Source organism: Notothenia rossii, assembly GCF_949606895.1.
Source record: "Notothenia rossii genome assembly, chromosome: 1".
In the NCBI taxonomy this organism is placed as follows: Eukaryota; Metazoa; Chordata; class Actinopteri; order Perciformes; family Nototheniidae; genus Notothenia; species Notothenia rossii.
In genome coordinates, this window is record NC_136912.1 from 72565970 (window position 1) to 72582518 (window position 16549).

Consider the following 16549-nt stretch of genomic DNA (forward strand, 5'->3'; position numbering starts at 1 on the left):
TTTCTGATTTATTAGACACAAGTTATTCAGAAAGTGAGAGGCAAAAGCCAAACATTCTGCGATAAAGCCTCCTTCACAAAAGTGATAATGTTTTGTTTGTTGAAATGACTATAAGAGAGTTTCTTATATGTAGCAGGCGCGCCGGATTCATTTTAGAATTGGGGGAGCCAAAAAAAGTGCGTGTGTATGGCCCAATCCCAAACTACGCCCTAGACACTCCCCCTCCGTGACGGAGTGAACTCCGTGGAGTGACACATGAGGCTCCCTCCTGTAAGATGGAGGGAGTAAATACAGCGGCAAGCTTTGGGACAAACTCCCCTCTCTCCGGCAGAAACAGGAAATGCCGTAACGGCTACAACGGTTTCAAATCAGCATCTCTTTGACAAAAAATGTAAATGAATAACTCAAATAAAACTCCAAACATCTTTAATTGTGTTACTTTTTTGTAAAGCTCTTAGTTTTAAACCTGATGTTTATAAGCTTCTTAGTGTTTGCAACAGTCTGTAAATATACACAATTTTATAATAAAATGCACACATTCACCTTTTTCTAGACTAAACACAGGTATGATCCTAAGTAAAAAAAAAAATGAGGTTATCATGAGGTTGTTAACATCGCAATTTATCACTATCGTTTAGTGGTTTTGTAAAGAATTAACCACTCTGTTTTTGTACCATTCTGCGTTGAAGTACCTTCTCTTTGCCCAAATAATCTACTAGCGGTCTCCTTTTTTCTGATAGTTAGCTGTACAGCTTTAACCGCCTCAATGTCCCGACAGCAAACCTCCATGCAGTTGGAACCAGCCTGTTTCGGTTCAACAACGGCGGCGGTGGGGTCGGCGGCGGTTTTGACAGTTTCTGCGGCCGCAGACTAGAGCTGCTGCTTTTGGGTTCATCTGGCTTCGCTGTTTGAAGAAGGTCCAGCCTCCGGAGATGTGGTAGTCAGGGATGTGACCTTCCAGTTGTTAAATTTAAGTTTAGATTGACCGTATTTAGTTTTCTTCTGCGCTGGTTCTTCTGACATGTTTGCAAGTGTATATATTCTTTATATCTCTAGGTTAACGGCTGACACACACAGCAGAACAACGTAACAAATAAAGTAAACAACGTAACAAATAAACAAATCTAAGCTTTTTTATTGGTTGTAATTTACATGGATACATTTGAATGGTGTGACAATGTCCTATTTGATTGGGTTAAAATGTACATATTCTTCCTGTTATGTCTGCCTGCTTTATTTTACCTAATGCAAAGTGACCTGCTCCATCGAAATCGTTCGCATTGACCCGAAGACACATTTTGATTCCTAGCTTTCTAATGAGATCAGGATTGTTTTTGTACTCCAAATATTAAGCAAAATATGTCACATTATATAATGACTGTTACAGAGTCATCGTTTTGAGAAAAAGGCCTTTAAAGTGTTTCTCTTCTCTGGAATCCATCGATCTGATTGATTATTAGCGGAGCAAATGATCAAAAATACTACGGAGGGAAGATATTTTCGTTTGGATTACTGCACTCACGGGAAACACCGGCTGTTGTTATGCCTGTTGTGACGTTAAATTACTCAGTTCTCCGCTTGTAATTATGCCATTACAAACTTCAAACCTGTATTTATCATCTGCATTTGCCGAAACAAGTTTAATATTCTGAAAGCCAAGACTTTGTTTATTTGAAATCAGATGAAAACGAACTGTAACGGACCCTGCCGTGTTATCTATGATTACTATGCCTTACATTCATAATTTCAGCGGGAGGGAGGGGGAGCGGCGCTGCGGAAGAGCAGAGTGGCCAGTGAGAGGCGAGCTGTGGTCTTCCCTTTACAAGCTTAAAAAATGCGTGTAGCTAATGAGATTGAATATATATAACAATACAAAATAACAAAATATACACAGCTAGATCAGATCGCGTTTTAGATGCGACTTTAGAGTAGAGGGGAATTATTGAAACGGGATTTGTACAGTGTTCCGCGCCGCGTGTATATACGTGTGTGTTTGTGTATTTTTGCGTTTGTGTGTATTGTGTTTGTTTCCCGGGGAAAAGACTCACGAGAAACACCGGCTGTTGTTATGCCTGCAGTGACGTTAAATTACTCCGTTCTCCGCTTGTAATTATTCCGTTACAAGCTTCAAAGTTGTAGGCCTATTTATCATCTGAATTTGCCGAAACAAGTTTAATGTACTGAAAGCCAAGACTTTGCTTATTTGAAATCAGATAAAAACAAACTGTAACGGACCCTGCCGTGTTATCTATGATTACTATACACCTTACATTCATAATTTCAGCGGGAGGGAGGGGGAGCGGCGCTGAGGAACAGCAGAGTGGCGAGTGAGAGCTGTCATCTTCCCTTTACAAGCTTCAAACATGCCTGAAGCTAGTGAGACTGAATATAACAATCAAAAATAACAAAATGTACACAGCTAGATCAGATCGCGTTTTAGATGCGACTTTAGAGTAGAGGGGAATTATTGAAACGGGATTTGTACAGTTTTCCGCGGCATCTGCTGCTGCGAAAATGTGGGGCAGGGCTGAAAAGTGGGGGGGCCAATGGCCCCCTGGCCCCCCTGCTTCCGGCGCCCTTGATATGTAGTCTTATATTACAGTAATACTTATTTTAAGTCTCTTTGGAGAAAAACTTAAACTAAATTAAATGTAATGTAGTCTAACCTGGTTGTTCGTACTTGATATAAAACGTTATTCTCACTATAGAGCCAAAACAGGAGTAATGCGGTCCCTTTTCCGTGCTCTGGTCAATACATTTTGAATCAGCTGAAGCAACTTAACTGAGTTTTTGGTACACCCTGATAATAAAGAGTTACAATAAGCTAGCCTTGAAGTAACAAATGCATGGACTAGTTTCTCTGCATCGTTTTGAGGCAAGCACACAACTACAATCATAACATCATTAGAAAATGAAATGATTTCATGATTTTTATGACTGTGATATTTTGTTTTCTTTGATAAATGCGGACATTAAGCGTATAACAACCCTGCCCCTCCAATCAAGATTTCTCTCTCAGCTGGATGTGCTATCTGACAAACCTCTGAAGGTTTTTGAGAAGAGAGGAGGACAGATAGGCCAGCGTCTGAACTGTATTATGTCAAACATGACTCAAGTAAGAATTCATTTTAAGGAAATCATACATCGAGTCAATAGTGTACACATTTCATTGAGCAAAATAGATTCTTTCTTTTCTCATTCCCCTTCACTTAGGTTGATGATGTCGATTTAGGCCGGGATTGTCTTCTCAAGGGGCTGTGTGGGTACCCCAATGAGAGTTTTTGGTCAGTAGAAGTAATATTTGACCTTTTGATTTTTTTGTTGGGCTTTAAAATATGTATTTATTGAAACACCACATAGTATATAGCCTAAACCCTAAAGTATGTGAACATCCCTGTTTTTTGTTTAATAGCCAGACTACACTGAAAAGCTAGAGGGCATTTAATTTAAAACAGATACAGGAAATGAAACATTTTTTATCAAGTCAGACAGGAGTATATCAGATAACAAGGACGCTTAAAAGTACAGAAATCTGACAAAAAATAAACACAGGGACTTAGTAATGGGTATATATGTATTGATTTGTTAGATCTCACTCTGTTCCTTTTGTGACTGTGCATTCTGCAGGCAGAAGATGAAGACGTCATTCTGCGGTCCATTCAGGGGATTACAGTGGGACTTTATGTCGTCAAACACAATTCCACCATAAGACCAGAGGACAGATGAGACCAGAGGACATATTGTCCTGGAAGGCCAACAGGTAGCCTACTAACTGATGTGGACAAAATTGCATTAGCTGCTACCATGCTGTTTGGACTAATGTATGCAATGAACCTGAACTACCCCCCTAAACTGAAGTGCATGTTCGAAGTGCTCCAGCAAATGTTAATGGAGCTAGACGGCAACATGGTCTCCAAGAAAGCCCAAGCGTTTAAAAACAAACTGTTTGAGTGAGCTGTTGCCATGGACCATTGTGCACTTTTACAGCATTCATACTGGACTTTCATCGATACAACTGTCTTGCACTTCCTTTGCTCATGCTTTTTGCTTGATTTGCATGTTTCAGAAATGTGGGTTTTTCCTGGGGTCATGTGTTTTCAGAATGTACCACTTGTCATGTCTTTCAGAATGTACTAATTGTGCTACTTCAAAATGTCAGTTATTGTTTTTATTTGTAATACTTTCTTTAGTTCATATGTGGTGAGAAACGAGGCCATTATGATACTTTCATGTATTTTTCCAAAGCAATGCCATTGCTTTTTTGTATTAAAGTGCCCTTTCATATTAGCAGGTTACTATTTCAATAATGAATTTGCAAGAACATTTACTTTTTTCGGCTAGGCTTTGACATTTTCTGTTAATTGTTTACTATGAATGAGTTACAAAAATAAGCCTTTTTTTGCCATTTGGCACAATAAACCTTTATTTTGGTCGGGAGAATAGTTTCCTTTAAGCTTGCTTGCTGTGTTCTAACACAATAATGTATATGTACATGCATCACAAACATTTTCTATTTATTCTATTTCTTTATTTTCAATGTATTTGTTAATTCTCCTTGGGCTGCATTATGGAAAAACCAAAAGCTCATCTGGATGTGTGGTGGTTGTTAATATTGTTTTATTTTTTGAGAAAAATACATGAATGTTGTTCAAAGAAATGTGTTTGTCTTTATTGACTATTTGTTTTAAAATGTTATGATAAATGCTGTCGATATAAGAGATTAGGATGGATCCTGTTGAAGAATGTACGACATGCCTCTATTCACAAGAAATAAATAATCTTATGTACCCCTTGAGCACTAGGTAGATTAAACAGAAAACTATAGCATGTAGTTTAAACAAAACATTATTGTGGCTTTAACAGTTACAAATGAAATATACTGACTATATTAAAAGCCTACAATTAACATTAAAAAGTAATGTTGGTTAAACATAGGGTAAATGAATATACTTAATATTAAAAAGGAAATATTCAAATGAACATAACAATTTCACGTTTCTTTGACATAACATAGTTGTGTGTCTTTAACATAATGGAATAGTTTTGAGTATGTTTTTAATATGTGCAACCGATTTCCATAATAAAATCATGTGAATCCAACAGCCTTTTTTTTTCAGTGTATAGCGCTGGGTCACTGGTTCATCTTACCCCATTCTCCCCTATTTACAAAGAAAAACCCACAGTTATATAGCATTTGTCTGAATATGCCTCTCTAAATAAAGATTAAGCCAATGAGAAATGGCACAAAGAACTACGACGTCAGATTAAAGATATATAGAAAATGTTTAAATTGTATAAATACATTATGCCAAAAGCAGATAAAAGATTTTTCATAGTTTGAGCTCTGCCTTTTAGTTCCAATAGTTAGACAATAAGATGTAGAAACCTATTTTTGTCAATAGTCAGTAGTTGCTGTATAGAGTTTATTACATTTTAACTAAAGCAATCCGATCTTCTTTTTTATTACTGCACTTCTTCTTACTGTCTTCGGTAAAGCAAATGAACGCTGTCACTAATAAGGGCTGGGACACTGTGTTATACTTTCTGGAACAAATCCAGCTGTTTTATGAACATTTTTTAAATCCTTTTTTTTCTTCTTTGAAAGGAATCAATGCGTTTCTGCCACACACACACACTGTGGGAGTTTCAAGGTTGAAGACATTATTACATATTGTTTGATTTGGTGTTTTTATTGGGATGTTTACATAAGAGAAACATCAAGTCTCCTTTACAAGATTTATCCTCAAATAGCTGAAACAGTAAAACATTTTTGAAATTCTTATTGTGTCATTGTGCAATCTGTATTGTAGTTGGATGGTGTAGTTTGGTCCCAAAATAGCTCCTACCTGAAACAGAGTGTTTAGGTTATCTTGGATAATGGATAATGGGCCTTGGTAACTCACACCAGACCAGCCTAAATTGATATCAGTATTGAGATCACGACTATCGTAGGAATTTATCACAAGTCTCATTTAATTCACAGTTTAAATGTATCAGTACGCCTGTCATTCCCAGGCTTTATTACACCTTTAATACAAAAGACTGGAAACCTTTTGTTCTCTGTTATAATTAGCATTTATTATGTCCCTTTTGATTCCTACTCCTCGGTATAAATGAAATAGCTTTTTCTGTGTAACGGGGTCAGATCTTGGTACTATTTGCCAGTGCAGGACTCAGCCTCTTCCAGCTGGAAATAAGATTGATTCTGTTAAATACTATAACTCTTTATTAAATAACACAACTTTGGTTTACGCTTATATATTTAGTTTTTCTTACCAGAAGGTGATTAAGTGTGGAATATCCACCACAACGACAGGTGTTTTTTGTTCTGCTGAACTGCCCCATTACTAAACTCCAAAAACATAGAGCATGTTTTACTGGGTTTCTTGTAATACATGAATGGGCTTTCAAGTCATTTAAATAAACATTTTCCGAATCTGGTGCAGAGATGTGTAGTTGTAGGCAGACTTGCTGAACAAAGAATCTTCTCTGTCTGTATGACTCAGGGCAGAACAACAGATTTCCTTGCATTTCTTCACCACTCACAGTGCGTAATTGAACTGGACAGCTGAGTGAGGAATGGGTCTCTGGAGAACTACCAGCAGTAATCAGAAGGTGTCTGGTTCAGATCCTATGTGGAGTGGGGCAGCGTGGCCCAAACGTGAAAGCTATTATCTGACCTCTCTTCCGCGGATGCTCCTGAAAGCGATGGCTGAATGGTGAAACTACCACTGTGGGTAAATGCACCATCCTGCGAGTAAAATAATGACTTTTCTCTCAGTGGCTGTGACAACTTTATGCACTGCTATTTGTCTGCGAGAGGTTGACAAACAGGACAAGGAGCAGTCATGTGGTTTTTATGTTCTCCAGGACAAGAGGGACACACCGTGGCGGTGCTTAGAGACCACTGGAGGCAGTTTGATAGAAGAAGGCAGGCTGGAGTGTGAGGAGATGACACCTTTCTCTCTCTGTCTTTCTTTGGGTTTATATATCTGGATGTGTTCCCTCCCTGCCTCTTCCTGAGTCCAATGTCGCCTCTCTTATTCTCAGAGTCACAATGTTTCAAAGCCTGTCAGGAGGACAAGAAGACTGGGGGGGGAGGTTGGCGGTGGAGGGAAGAGGGGGGTGTGGGGAGGGCTGCTGGTAAAATGCTGCTGAGGGTTGATGTGTGAATCTCTGCTGCACACCAGCTCTGTTACTTTCAGGTTATTTAACTTAACTCATTCAAACTGATATCACCCTGTAGTTTAATTAATTTCAGTTTGCAAAAAGAGTAGGGAAATCCATTTTTTAAGTGAGTAAATCATGGTCCATTTTTTTTTTTCAAAAACAAATTGTATTGATCCAATGTTTTATTTAGGCAACGAGTCATTCACAGAACATTTATCACAACAACACTCAATTTGCTTTACATTTGCAAGAGGAAGTAGAGAAAAAATAACAACACATTGGTAAAAGACAATAAAAAAACAAGTATTTATGTTACAATTTAATGGTTATGTCTACTGCTAGCTTGCAGGGATACATATAGCTGTTATCTGATTAATTGCGCGTTGATAGGTTAAGGTAACTAGGTCAAAGTAAAAATAATTTGAACTTTGAGCACAGGGGTCGGCAATAATTTAAAGTGATTTGTGAAGCCGAGGGTATCACGCCACCGCCTTCTCCATAGAAACAAAACTGCAACGTCAGCGTGAAGACGTTTCGCCACGTATCATAAATGCTGCTTTATTCTTGACTGATTATAGGCCTGAGAATACAGGAAGGTTTAGGACCAGATCAGACAGAAACATTTTTGCAGTTGCGTTTTTTTTTTATAATACCATTTATAATATTGCTCTACAACTACAGCAGGATTGCTAATTTTGACTTAATAACACAAACCATGAACTTTAGCCAACACTAAATGAAAATAACTCCCAATCACTTCACTAATTCACTTCAAGGCTGTTTGGTGTTCTGAGCAATGTAGCTAAGGTTGGTAAAGTCATATAGCATACATACTCTCACACACACACACACACACACACACACACACACACACACACACACACACACACACACACACACACACACACACACACACACACACACACACACACACACACACACACACACACACACATTCATAATAGGCCTGAGATTGATAACGTTTTCTCAGGAAGGGGCTCATAACGCAAGTCTTTCCAGAAGGCAGCCCCACAGTAACTGATGAGGAATTATAAGTAATATATGTGTCAAATGGGAAGCAGTACATATCTTGGTTTGGTAGTGCACAAGACTGACACATATTATATTTAATACATACAAAAAAAGGTTTACATCCATACTAGGAATTTAAGCAGTCAATATGACAGATAGCAGAGATAATACTTTATAGTGTGAACATGTAATTTACCACAGTGACCAGAAGCAGCTGCATTTTTCTGTCTGCTTAGCATTAACTTTGATAGATGGAGAGGAGGGAGAAATTATTAACTGTGCAGAGACCTCAAGTTGTGACTCGCATAATGACACGAGCACATCTGACAAATAGACTCACGCAGCCGGTTTATTAGGATTCATAAAGCATACATATCTCATCAATTTAAACTTTTGTAAAGTATGAGTGGAGGGAGGGGGCTGTGTGTAGGGGAATGGAGTTCAGCTCAAGGTCCTTATGTCCTTACATCCTTATAGAGAGGCTGCAGGAAGTGTTAAAAGATGACGATGGTTACTAAGCATTGTGAAATCAGTACACAAGGCCTTTTCCAAACAAATATCCAATGAAACAATCATCTGTAACTGTATCTTATAAAGTATTTAACCTGCAAACCATTATATGCATTTATGTAAGTCCTTCGAGTTATATGTAAAAAATTGTGTAGGTCCTTCAAAACAACTTACAGAAGTATTTTCTCTGTTATGACCGGCTCGTAGGCCACAACAGGAAAACAGAGAGAGCGAGAGAGACGTTCGAGGGTTCCAAAAACCACGGGACATTTATTGTGGCAATTCCAAAACAACACCAAGAATATGAGAGGATGGGCGAGGGGAAAGGGTCCCGACGAGAGTCTTCCTGCAGCGGGCTTGGAGAGAGTCACGAAGGCCATGTGACTCCGGGCAGCTGGGCTTAAGCAGCACCTCGGCTCCGGCCAGGTGTCCCCAGTCATGCTGATTGGCCTCCTCAGCTCCACCCCCATCACAGGACCTGCAACACACCTGCACACTCACCGGCCACAGGCTCTGGGGCCGTCACATCTCATTGCGTCTACTGATAGGACAGCATTATTTTTCTGTGCCTTTCAAGCCCCCAGAGCACCAGGCTTGGAAGCTAACGTCAGGGTGGCCGAAATGTGGAATAACAACCTTCATGTCAGTCAGGTAATGCCATGGGGCCTAAAAATACTTTTTCAAAATGACTTTGGTACAGTAAGAGACGACTGTAAATCAGCAGATTATTGTAAGCCGTTAATTAAATCATTAGAGCCTAAAAGCTGTGAAGTGCACTACTACCCAAATCTGAAAAATTACCTTTTTCACTTTTCATTCATTTGATTGAGTCGACGAAGGCGTGACTGAGGCGGGGTCAAGGACAACGCAAGTGGGCATGCTCTATGTGTGCCAGGAATATAGAACATTTCCCTACATAATCTCATTGTATATTTTTTGTATAATGACAATAAAAGGTTTCTATCTATTCTATTATATTCTATCTATCTATCCCTAAGGGTCCAAGGAATATAGAAGTTCGCCAGAAGATAGGATTTTAAACTCAAAAGTCAAGCTGTTTTCGCTTCATGCATCACTGAGCAAATATCGAACGAATGTACCTAACTCTGCCTCCTTGCTCTTTTTATTCATCCATTGTACCACCCTTAACATAATAAAGACCCCTTGCGTTCAATATATTAGATCGTAACACACATTTCTTCTTTAAATAGATCATCTTGGATTTCAACTTGTTGTAGACCTACTGTAACTACACCACAGAAGAAGTTATTGTACTGGTTTTGTTGGTATATTAGTGTGCCTTAAGCCCCAAGCCTGTTTTTCATGTTTTAGGCTCGAAAACGACATTCCGTGAACAAATGACCATATCTTCTATTCTAAAAGGGTTAAATTAATAATCTTTTTTCTCAAAGTAATGATAGACCTGTGAGTTGGATGTAGAAAAGTCAGAATCAATATAGATGTTTTTTATTTTAAAGAAAATTCAGATTGAACATGGTAAAAAACTGTAAATTATAGTGTCCGTCCAAACAATATTTTGTACTTATGATAGTGAAAACTAACCTTGGATGATGGGTTAGTAGACTAAAAGCTTTAGGAATCCAAAGTACAACATATAATAAGTACCCTGTATCAAGATTGATGCAAAACAAGTGATATTTGACCTTTTTAGACGGATTTAGCAAAAAAAAACTCTTCTTGGGCCATTTGGGTGGATTTTCCTTATCTCTGGCCCCCCTTCTTCGATTTTGACACGTGACATCTCTTTCTGACCGTTAGAGCCAATAGAATCGAAGGGAAATCGTCCCGCACACACTCATGTTAAAAAAAAGGTGGCGTCTTTGCGCATTCAATCTTGATGGCCTGCTCTGATATTTGAAAAGGGAATTGCAGTTTTATTGCTTATAGATTATCAGAACATTTCAAAGGGGACACAGACACATTGGATATTAACCTATGGATTAACTACAGCATCGTTGTTATCGTTTTAATGCCACTGAAGACCAGTTTTGACCAGACAAAACCAAGATAAGCCATGTTAGCGTTGTAGGCTACCTAGCGCCACATGTTTTATGTACGTTTTTGTTGATAACGTCGCGAGTTTGTATCTTTCAGTGTTGAGGTGGGCACCGTTAGATTCTGTGTCTTTACGATCTTAAATGATGTGTTGGATGTGCAGCTAGGATAAGTAATAAGGGAGCTAGGAGTGATTTTCGGTGCAGTAATAGGTTAGCATTTTTCGCTCGGGGCTAATTCAGAGGCTCACTGTTAGCATTGTGTGTCTTTTTTGAAGAAAAAAAATGAGCCCTGAGCCTGTTTTTCAGGTTTCAGGATCGAAAATGCTATGCCCAAAACAAATGACTATAACTTAACTTCTAAAAGGGTTATATGAATAATTTATTTTATCAAAGCAAGGTTAAATCTGTGAGTTGGATGTAGAAGTGTCAGAATCAATATAGCCTAGATGTTTCCAGTGGCGGCTGGTGGAAAATATTTTTGGTGGGGCTGTTGATATAGTGAGTAAAACAATTTTTTGGGGGAGAAATGACCCCTTAAATTGGGACTTCTGGTGATGTAATTGGCCCCATAAAATCGTGGTTCTAGGGCCAGGAACAACCAGGCTGAGTCGGGCTGAGTATGCTAAACTAACTGCGGTCAAGCCAGCCTGAAAATAAAAGACCTTTGAAGTCTCATATATGAGCTATCATCCCTGTCCCCAAAGGTCTTTTATTTTGAAACTGTACATCAGAATGTCCTGATTTCTTCTGAGTGACTACATGGGGTGTCCTGCTATCACCCTGGAGTGAGATGGATCTATGATACTGGACAGTTTTTGTTTTATTCTCCTCTAAAAACAGGGATGATAGCTCATATATGAGACTTCAAAGGTCTTTTATTTTGAAACTGTACATCAGAATGTCCTGATTTTTTCTGAGTGACTACATGGGGTGTCCTGCTATCACCCTGGAGTGAGATGGATCTACGATACTGGACAGTTTTTGTTTTATTCTCATCTAAAAACAGGGATGATAGCTCATATGAGACTTTAAAGGTCTTTTATTTTGAAACTGTACATCAGAATGTCCTGATTTCTTCTGAGTGACTAGATGGGGTGTCCTGCTATCAACCTGGAGTGAGATGGATCTATGATACTGGACGGTTTTTGTTTTATTCTCATCTAAAAACATGGATGATAACTCATACAATAGAGATTTCAAAGGTCTTTTATTTTGAAACTCTACATCAGAATGTCCTGATTTTTTCTGAGTGACTAGATGGGATGTCCTGCTATCACCCTGAAGTGAAATGAGTCTGTGATACTGGCAATTTTTGGTTTTATTCTCATCTAAACACAGAGGGAGGATTTTTTTTTACTCTACCGTAATGCATAGGATATTCGCGTAACGCAATATCACGTGAGGGCTGGTTTGACCGCAGTCTAAACTAGAGAGAGAATCGCTGTCAAGGGGGCTACAACTACAACAAGATGAACATATTTGACCGTGATTTAATTGTAATACACGTTTCAAAATGATGCCGAAGTAACAACATACTGATACCGGATAGTAAAAACCATGAATTAAGGCTTTGACAAGTCTGCAGACAGACGGCAGGCGAAAAACCTTTTAAAATGCGTGTTTTCTAATGGAGATTTGGCTAAGCTAACGTTGTAAATGCTCCGACCGTCCACACTCAAAACAACGGCCTATACAGACATAAATAAACCAGCGACTGTATTCGCCATGACACAGACAGTATGTGGTTTGTACTTGTTTAACTTTTGTCTAGTTTCTGAACAGATATGAAGAGCTGTGAGCTCTGAGTGCTAAGAGCTAACGGCTGTATTGTTTTTCTGGGGAGCTCATTGAAGATGACGTCACGGCTCCGCCTACACTGCGTTACTATAGATACTACCCCAGTTCCTCACGAGTCTAAAAAACAACTCACGTCAACGCACGTAAGCAACGTGGGCGCCAACGTGGGCGCCAACGTGAGCGCTCTCGTGACCAAAATATTTGACGGCGCTGATTGGCTGAAATTATGTTTCGGCGGCACAGTTTACTATTGAGACTTTTGCAACGTGCTGGTTGCTGCTCTTTGGCTCGGGGGCAGCGCCCCGTAATAATAAACTAATGCCAAGGGCAAGGCCAGGCAGGAAACATGTGGCTTATCAGTAACTTTAGACATCGTAACACAATTTTAAACAAGATTTTATTGTAGATTATACATTTTACTGATACCAATTGTATTATATTTACCTTGTTCATTAAAAATAAAAAATATAAAATATATATATTTTTGAAATATATATATATTTTTATATATTTTTTTTTATTTAATATTTTTTTTTATATATATTTTTGTATTTGGGAAGAGGTGGGGCGGCGCCCCTAGCGCCCCTATGGGCCGGCCGCCACTGGATGTTTCTGTGTCAGAGTAAATTCAGATGGAACATAGTAAAAAAAGGTAAATTCTTACCTCCGCCTAAAGAAAAACCATTACTTATAGTGAAAACCACCCTTGAATGATGGTATGGTAGACTAAAATCTTTAGGAATCCAAAGTATAACATATAATAAGTACCCTGTATCAAGATTGAGGCAAAAAAAGTGAAATTTGACCTTTTTAGAGAGGATTAGCAAAAAGAAGTCCAGGCGGACTGACCTTTGGGCACATTTTGGCACATTTGGATACCATCAGTGCCATTTGACCTTTTTCAGGTATCATACTGTAAAAATGTATTATCACTATAGGTAATCATTCCATACAAATACAAGAGTTTTTATTAAAAAAAATTAAATTAAATTTTTTTTTTTAATTACATTTCTTTTTTTAAGTAAATGGTGTGTGTGTGTGTCTGTGTGTGGACTTTGCCACAGTCCTTACATGTTTATCACCCGACTAACACTTCTAGTAGGTTTACTTACACAATACAAATTAGGATAAATTTGTCTCAAAGAGCAGATTTATTTCAAAAATAACACACTAAAAAACTACACTAAAACCGAAATAACACCACAAGCATTTTTTTTGTAAACACTGGCAAAAAAGAAAAGATGTACACAACCTGAATGTGTTTTGTGTTTTTGAATTGAGGTACCAGGCACTTAGTGCAGTAGATAGGTCTTCACCGTTTTGTTGCCAGCATCAGAGCACCTCCTGAGCGCGGTGGCATCTTCCCCATAATACTTGGGAATGCATACGAGTGATGATGGGGGGAGTGGTGGTGGTGCTGCAGGGACTTCACCCCTCATGTCTGCAGCAAGCTGCTCCCTGAAGGACTTCTGGGTGTGTGGCTTCGTCCTGCTGGGGTCACCCCTCATCTTGTGCAGCTCCTTGTGGAGAAAGAAGCTGTTCACCACTGCAATGTCCAGAGAATGGTAAAAAAAAGTCTCGTACCATTTCATGGTTTTGTGGTGAACACTGTAGTACCCAATCAAAGCATCGGACACATCCACGCAGCCCATGCTTCTGTTGTAGTCCACCACGGCATAAGGAACGGTAACAATCTTAGTCTGCCACACAATAGCCCGTTTCACTTTCCTCCAGACAGTCTGTCCACTGAATCAGAAGATGCAGAGGGAGGAAAACAATGGTTGATTACTTTGATTACACTGGCTTATTCTTTCAAAAATGTAACTCCAATCAGAAATAATTCCTCCATTTAGCGTGTGTGAAATAACAGTATACACATATATGACTGATATACAATACAGCTTTATTTATAAACTGCTAATAGTCAATGTATTTAGAACTACAAAACAGCATCCATTTGGCGTGTGTGAAATAACAGTATATATATAGACTGGGTTGATATACAGCTTTATTTATATACTGCCGTGTTATAGTCACAAAATACAATTAATCTATTGATAAGTGTTCACCAACAGGATGTTCCCATTGTTTTAATTTCTCACAGAACAATGTCTGTAGAACTACAAAACAGAATCGATTTGGCGTGTGTGGAATAACAGTATATTGTGGTGACATCATGTTTGACCATAATTCACCTTTTGTATTGTGTTTGCCTTTAGTGGGGACACTTAGTTTTAGCTCGTCATTCCTGCCTAGCTTGTCATACTGAGCAGACGTGTATTACCTTCTTCATGTTAAGTAAGGGATCATGTGCAGCAACACGGTCATTATGGGGAAAAGAACACCGACAGGCTGATCAGGAGCCCGACGCGAAGCGGAGTGATCTAGATCGGCAAATAGAGACTCAGAGGGAAAGAGACGTGACATCTCCGCTCGCTTTAAGGAGCGAAAGGTGGAAGATGCTCACAGCTTCTGCTTGGGTTTTCAAGACAGTAACACGGGGCTACAGGCTCCAATTCGCTGTCACCCCCCCTCGCTTCTCGGGCATTCTGTATTCACAAGCCCGGGGAGAGTCAGCCCATATTCTGGAGCGAGAGATTCTCTCGCTACTAGAAAAGAAGGCTATATCTATAATACCCGCCGAACAGAGTCAGAGCGGCTCCAAGTGTTTCCTCGTTCCCAAACGGGGAGGGAAAGGAATTCGGCCAATACTAGATTTGAGAGCTCTGAACAAATATCTCAAAAGATACAAATTCAGAATGCTCACTCACACATCTCTGCTACTTCTCGTGCGACAAAACGGCTGGTTCACATCAGTCGATCTGAAAGATGCGTATTTCCACATCCCAGTATATTACCCACACAGGAAATATATGAGGTTCGCATTTCAGGGTGTCTGTTACGAGTACAGAGTACTTCCCTTCGGTCTGTCTCTCAGTCCAAGAGTGTTTGTACGATGTACGGAAGCCGCGATAGCCCCGTTAAGACAACAGGGTATTCGCCTGGCAACCTACCTGGACGACTGGCTGCTTCCCGCATAGTCGGAACCAGTGTTGGGCAAGTTACTTCCGAAATGTAATATATTACATATTACTTATTACTCTCTTTTGAAAGTAATAAGTTACATTACAATATTACTGTCTCTGAAATGTAATGAGTTACACTACTTTAGTTACTTTTTAGTTACTTTCACTAAAATAACCGCAAAAGAATAGCTAGGTATTTTAAATGCTAAAATGTAGTTTAGTGCAGCTCATTATGCATCCAGTGAAGGGCAATGTGGTATAGCATAACAACTGTGTAGGCCCTTAAGGCTGCTAACAACTTGTATTACACGGCTTAGTTGAATACTCCATTCTGATTGTAAATTCTTAACATGTGAGACGTTGTTAATACAGCAGTACAGACCGCTGTCAAGGACTATAATGAAGGTTAACATATTGTAAATCAAGGCAAATATTATTTAAACCATGCTCATGGTTTGAAATGGCAAACATTGAAAGGCAAAAGTATTATTAAAACCATGTAGCCTACTACATCATCACCTTGGTCCCATCATATACGCTGGGAAGAGGATATTTACTGTGCTTGAAAACTGGTATCACATCATCATGTGAGGTTGACTTTGTGACCCGGAGAACATTTCAGCTGCAACATCAGCTCGTTGATAATAAGCTTGGGATATGAGATATTTTTGAAGCCATTCGTTGTTAAGGCATCTGTGCTATTGTATGCATTATTTTTTACCCAACATTTCTACAGGCATGTCAAAATATGGTACTATTTTCACATGAATATTCTAGCCATTGTCTATTTTTATACCACAAGCTGCAAAATGACCGCCTTACCCCACTGTACAGGCGGGTAGTTGTTTAGATATACCTGGCACCTGCGGGCCGCAGAGGGGCGGCGTAGTTTCGGGCGACGAAGACTGCTGCTCCGGGGCCGGCGAGTCAGGCGGGAGTAAGCTAGTGTCCACAACGGAGGGTAACGTGATGTCCGCATCTGACCTGTTGCTACTG

General features: G+C 39.3%; 1 long non-coding RNA gene across 1 annotated transcript; it reads left to right on the forward strand.

Moving 5' to 3' along the window:
- The first annotated feature begins 3018 nt into the window (after nucleotides 1–3018).
- On the forward strand, nucleotides 3019–4552 carry LOC307018182. The gene is made up of 3 exons (XR_013802359.1): nucleotides 3019–3115; nucleotides 3214–3284; nucleotides 3628–4552. It is a non-coding gene; the product is annotated as an uncharacterized lncRNA (long non-coding RNA).
- Nucleotides 4553–16549: the final 11997 nt, after the last annotated feature.